Here is a 6,977-nt window from a genome sequence, read left to right on the forward strand (position 1 = left end):
AGGGCAGAGATTTCTTCAGCTTTGTAGCCCATGTGCCTAGGACAATTCCTCACACATAGTCAGAGTTAAGTAAATTGGCTGAATTAATACATAAATAAAACAGGCCCTCATTGTTTAAGAGCATGGATTTATCTAGCTTAATTGCCCAGATTTGCAATCCTGGCTCTGATACTGTCTTTTCACCCAGATTAGTTCCCTTAACCTCTCAGCCCTCGGTTTCCTCATCCATAAAATAGAAATCATAAGAGTGCCCCCCTCATACAGTTGTCACTAGGGTTGAAGGATTAAAAGTAATAAATAAGGTCATATTTACAAAGTTTAGAATTGTGGCTACACGTGAAGCAGTATTTACTAAATAAATCCCTAAATGAAATTCAAGAACACCTCTTTAAGTTACAGTCGACACCCTCTCATTCATCACAACCACCCTATGAATCACATACAGTTATTATCCCCCCTTCACATTTGAAAGAGTTGAGGCTTCAAGGACTTTAGGGGGAAAAGTACCTGTGGGTAAACACAGTATTCTTTTTTTTTCTTTTTTAAGGTGTTATTTAGTTATTTGAGAGAGACAACGAGGGGGAGAGAGCATGAGCAGGGGAAGGGACCCAGGATCATGACACAAAGGCAGACTCTGAACTGACTGAGCCACACACACACCCCTACAGTACTTTTTTTTTTTTAATGCTAAATTTTATTTACTTTTTCTTAAATTGTCATAATGCCCTAAAAAGATTTCAAGGAAAAAAGTATTATGAATCTAAACAAAAAAGCAATAGACTTTTGGCAGGCAATAAATCAAAAAAGATCAACTATTTTATTGCTAAATATGACTGAAAGCAATGAGCTCAAATAGAAGTCACTAGTCCTTAAAAATACAACATGCACCTAAATGACCTCAGATATTAAAGTATTTTATGAGCTCTATGGTCTTTATTCTATGGTTACAGGAAGTACATGAGTTTTTCCTGGTGAAAAAAAGAAATAAAATCATTTCTGGCAGGTTGTTTTTGGAGCTGAGACAATGGCTTTAATGCTCCTTTCAAGAATGAAATTAGAATTGTCCTGGCATCATAGACATGTATTACTAAGTGACTTCATAGCATTTGAGGGGGTTCCCATGGTGTCTTATAGTACTGAGTTTATAAACTTTTCATGAGACATCCTCTCCCCTCAAGGGTTGTATAATCTCATAAGAAAACAAAATAGTCAGGCACCGGTTTTATAATATGTACCTGTTAACATGGCCAGAAATGAGAGAGGTTTAAGTTCATTTCCCCCGGGAGTTTGTACAATGCTGTTTTTGCCCTCACAGGTTGAACTAGACAAGATAGTTGGAAAAACGTACAAGAAATACAGGCAGTGGTAGTGGAGGAATCATACATAGAAGATGATAGGCCACTCGCCTTATTGATGCAAGAACGTACACAGAGGTCGATTTGGTCGAGATGGTGACGTCATACTAGAAATGCCATTGATTCGTACTGAAATAGAGTGATAATTTACCAACAGAAAAGTTGAGGATGTATGCTAGAATTAGAAGTGTAGGGGCGCCTGGGTGGCTCAGTGGGTTAAAGCCTCTGCAGGTCGTGATCCCAGGGTCCTCAGATGGAGTCCAGCATCTGGCTCTCTGCTGAGCAGGGAGCCTGCTTCCCACCCCCGACCCCACCGCCTGCCTCTCTGCCTACTTGTGAGTCAAATAAATAGATAAGTAATGACTAAATAATAAATAATCATTATTATAATGTTATAAAATTATTATTATAATAAAAATAATATTATTAAAAATAAATTAATTAATTAATTAAATCTTTTTAAAAAAAAAAGAAAGAAGGGTAGATAGAAGGGTCAGAGATCCCCTCTGCTCCCCCCACCCCTGAAATCACAGTGCCTGAAATGGAATGTATTCTTCATACCTCAGGCCGTTGCTTTTCTATTGGCTGAGCACACTTTATACTGTTTATATAGTCACTGTTCTACTGTTTAAGAGTTCATTTGTTGCATGTATTCAGCGTAGGTCCTGGATCACAGAGGATCAAGTGACGGCATTTATTTTTAAGGGAAGGTATTAAAAGAACAGAGAGAACGTAATAGAGCTCCCATATTGCCCTTCTTCCCAGCACACATGACGCTTACAATTACTGATTAATGTCGGAGATTCCCATGAGGTCAGGCTCCTATCATTTCACTGCCACATTCCAACTGCTTGCCATGTAGTAGGTCCTTGATGAGTATTTGTTTATTGATAACAGACAATTCATTTGTCAATAAGGCAAGTGTGTTTTGTTTCTGTTCTGAGTGAAATGTTGTTGTTCTTGAGGGAAAAAGAAAAGCAGATTTATGGAAACATACAGAAAATGTCTGCCAGAATTCTAATATCACACTAGCAAGGCTTACTTAGACAATACACTGCTTTTCTTTTTTAATTTCCAAAATTTCCAAATTCCCAAACTTTTCTATGGGACAAGTCCACTTAAAGTCATATGACCAGCAAGAAAGGGATGGATTGTAATTAGACAAGACGAGAAGAGGAAAATCCAACTGGCTGGCAGATTAAAGCAGCCCTCTGGACTTTTTTCCTTTCTTTCTTTCTTTCTTTCTTATTCCATTTATTTATTTAAAAGAGCAAGAGCATGGGGGAGGGGCAGAGAGAGGAGAAGCAGACACCCCACTGTGCAGGGAGCCCATTGTAGGGCTCAATCCTGGAACCCCAGGATCATGACCTGAGCTGAAGGCAGACACTTACCTGACTGAGCCACCCAGGCACCCTGGACCTTTTCCTTATGTACAAATTGGTGATTTTTTTTTTTTTGAGACTTTTCTGAGACAACAGTGATTTAAGAGTATCCCAAGGCACCCAATATTAAAGAACCAGAGGCAGAGCCCATACTCCATAACAATTCTGTTCACAAAGGGGGATGATTCTCCTGCACACCACATCATACCTCCCTGCCTCCACATATTCAGAAGAATAGCATAACACACTCTGGGCCTCCTTTAAAAAAAAAAAAAGAGTCCTCAACTTCTTAGAGAAGACCAGCAAGATATAATTCTACAAGGCAGCAAATGCTGGGGCGGGGTGGGGGGGAGTGGAGGGTAGAAGTAGAAATGGTTCAGCAACGTTGGTGAATATTGTCTTTTAGAAATGAGATTTCTAGGAGAGAAAAAAAAGAAAAAGAAAGATGTCTCAAGTTTAAATAATTAACCAGGGTATAAAAAAAAAAAAAAAACTTGAAAAATCTTGCTAATGAACTCCCTACATCACTTTGCCTAAAAAAATCTCTTCAATCATTTTCTAGTTTATTGGGATGAAGATAGTCATCTTTTCTTGCACACTTTTAACTTGATTGAGTAAAGAACCTAACTCTTGTCTCTGCATAGTTTCAATTTTTAAATGGCTTTCTCAATCTGTGACCTGATGTTTTTAGATTTGTTATAATTCCCTTCAGGACCTTGTTAGTGGAAGCCTCTGGAAAAACGGACTTAGAGACCAAACACCTGCTCAGCCCAATATTTGTTTCAGAAGTAACTTCAAAAACTAATTTTAAAAGCCTACACGTTTCACTCTGTGGTATAACATTTTGAAAACTCAGTTTTAGTATTTTATTTAGATCTTAAAAATGAACAGATAGACGAACTAAGAGATACTGAGCTCTGATCTTAGGACTTCATTATTGACAGCATACCTGGTAATTAGATCATCTGGTTTTGTCAGTCTCCATGACGCCTATAGGCTGTGCAAGCCAAGTATGTAAAGTGTCAATGTGGAAAAAGACGATTTGGACATTTTATTAACAAAGCAACTGTAAGATTATCCTCTGCTGAAATTAACTCTGAGTGAATGCCTTTGTGGTGCACTAATGTCACCACAGCATTGTCTGCTGGCTCTCTGAACAAACAAGTCATCCATATGGAAAGATTTTGTTGGCAAGAGCGAAATTCACATCTAGCAAAGTTTTTAAAAGCTGGTAGTAAGCACACTGAGCTCTGAATCTGGGTGGGCAAGCCGTATTGAATGCTCTGGCCTGGAAACCCTGCCCTGATAATCCCTGAGCTAAAAAAAAGATGCAGAACACAAAAGGCATCCCGACAGCGGGAACTGGCAACACTTTCCTTTTCTGTGACCAAACCAGAAGATTCGTCATTGCTGAACCATCTCCACTTCGTTCCCAGCAGCATTTGCTGCCTTGTAGAATTGTATCTCATTGGTCTTTTCTAAGAAGAAATTAGAACTCTTTTTTTTTTTTTTTAAAGACCCAGAATGCCATACTACTCTTCCCAATATGGGGGGCAGGAAGGTATGATGCTGGTTATGTGCCGGAGAAGCAACCCCCTTTACAAATAGAATTGTGAAGTTGCCACCCTCTGGCATTTTCCAGGATGTGTGGGTAGAGGATGTGGGGGTGCAATACAGGTTTATTGTATAAAAATGATAAAATACAAATGACCCCACTGAGTGACTAAAACTTACCCATAATCTTACCACCCAAAGACCACTATTGTGACCTGTGGTCTTCCAGAGTGGGGAGGATAAATAGAAGATACTACAAACTGAGTCTTTATTCTTTTGTAATTTGCTTGTTTTGACTGTCAATCATTTACTAATACTCCCCCATGTCAATTAATGCATTTCTAAAAAATAGTATTTAATAGCAAAATAGTAGTTTAGCAGGAGGGTGAGCCAAATTCGTTTAATAAAGACCTTACAGTTAGACATTTGATTGTTGTCAATAGACTCTTGACAGGCAGATTTGTGCTGATCATCTTACACAACATGTACATAAATATTTGTACACTGCTTCGATGTTTTTTTCCTGGTGTGGATTTACAAAATATGGAAGAGGGTGCATATCTTCAACTCCTGGGGTATGGTTTCCTCTGAAAGGCTGATGTGGTATCATACGGACAGTGAGGAGTGCTCTTCCACATGGGAATCACATTTACCATTGCTCAGGAACAATCAACCAAAAACGGGGTCTAATATTTTGATAAATAAGCATCTAATAGTTTAATAAAGAGAATCCGCTTAGGAAAAAAATAACACAAGGCTTTTGCTTTCTTTTGAGGAAAACTTTAGCTTTCCAAAACCTCACAGACTCACCTTAGCAAACACAGCCAGTCCATTGGGCCAATACATTATGTACTTGGGTCTGATCATTGGTGGCAGCTGAAGGCACCTTCGGGAAATGGGTTCCTCATCTTTAATTTCAAGAGCTTTCCCCTGTCCTAGGGGAAATGGGACAGCATGATCATCCTTCCGCAAATGGAGTGTAAGGAATTCAGATCCATTCTCTCTCTCTTTCTACAGTGAAGCCTCAAGTCACAGACATGGCAACTTTGAACCATGGACCTTCCAGTTATGGCTTCTAGGCACAGAGTACAACTGCTTTGCTCTTCAGCACTTTTCCATGAATATACCCATGTTATCTCTCCTACATAATTTTCATAATCCTTTACAAACAATATACCTCCTACATGTACTCCTTTCTTACCCTCTTTTACATTCCACACACATTTCCTTATTACACAGAATTCCTCCATCTATAGTTTAGTCTGTCTGAGTCCCCTCCTAGACGACCTGGCTCCTACTAAGAAAGGGCAAGAACTAGAGCACTGATGTTCTGGGAGTGACTTGGAGAATGGTAGGAAACACCTAAAAATGATTTAATATGCACAACACTGTGGGGAATTAATGGGCAGGAAGGATTTGACTTTTAATCCTCTTAAGGTTATTTTCTTAAGATTATTTATTTGAGAGTGACTGAAAGAGCATGAAATAAGGGAGGGACAGAGGAAGACAGAGAAGCAGACTCTCCCTTTGAGCAGGGAGCCTGATGCTGGGGCTGGATCCCAGGACCCGGAGATCAGGACCTGGGCCAAAGGCAAATGCTTAACTGACTGAGCCACCCAAGCATCTCTAGTCCTTTTTAAAATTTTTAAAAAATTTATTTACACAAAACCATAATGAGATATCACATTATACCTACCAGGATGGTATTGGTGAGGATGTAGAAAAATTGGAACCCACTGAACATGGCTGGTGGGAATGTAAAATGCTACAGCCACTATGGAAAATGGTTTGGCATCCTTCAAAAAGTTGAACAAAAAACTACCATAGGATCCAAAAATCCACAACTATGTATATACCCAAAGAATTGAAATCAGGGACTCAACAGATACCTACGTGCCAGTGTTCATTAACATTAGTCACAATAACCAAAAGGTAGAAATAACCCAAATATCCATCAACAGATAAGTGAGTCAACCAGATGTGGTGTATCCCTGTAGTGAAATAGTGTTCAGCCATAAAAGGGAATGAAGGTCTGATACATGCTGCAACACGGATAACCTTGAAAATGTTATGCTAAGTAAACAAGTCAGACACAAAAGGACACATATTGTATGATTTCACTATAGGACCTATCTAAAATAGGCAAATTGTTAAAAACAAAAAGTAGATTAGAGGTTACCAGAGACTGAGAGGAGGGAGGAATGGGGAGCTATTGCTTAATGGTTACAGAGTTTCTGTTTGGGGTGATGAAAATCTTTTGGAAATAGATAGTGGTGATGGTTGCATAACACTGTAAATGGAATTAGTGCCACTGAATTGTACCCTTAAAAATGGTTTAAAATTTTATCATGATTTATATATGTATATGTTTTATCATAGTTTTAAAAAAAATCAATAATGCAATGTGCCAAAAACCATTGAGTTGTACACTTTAAATGGGTAAATTGTATGGTATATGAATGAGAGCTCAATAAAACTGTTCTTTTTTAAACTTCTTTTCTAAAAATTCTCCCTCTCTGCATCTGAATTACTATAGTTAAGAAGAAGGCACAAATAAACATGAAATATATTTTATAGTTTTTGGCATTATGTTTCAGGGACTTATTTTCCTTTTTCCTAGATATAGTTCCTGGTAGTATAGAAAAATTCCTTACCTGCACTGTGCTCCATGTTGACTATATTTACT

This window comes from Mustela putorius, unplaced genomic scaffold (assembly GCF_011764305.1).
Source record: "Mustela putorius furo isolate JIRA1106 unplaced genomic scaffold, ASM1176430v1.1 tig00003846_pilon_pilon_pilon, whole genome shotgun sequence".
In the NCBI taxonomy this organism is placed as follows: Eukaryota; Metazoa; Chordata; class Mammalia; order Carnivora; family Mustelidae; genus Mustela; species Mustela putorius.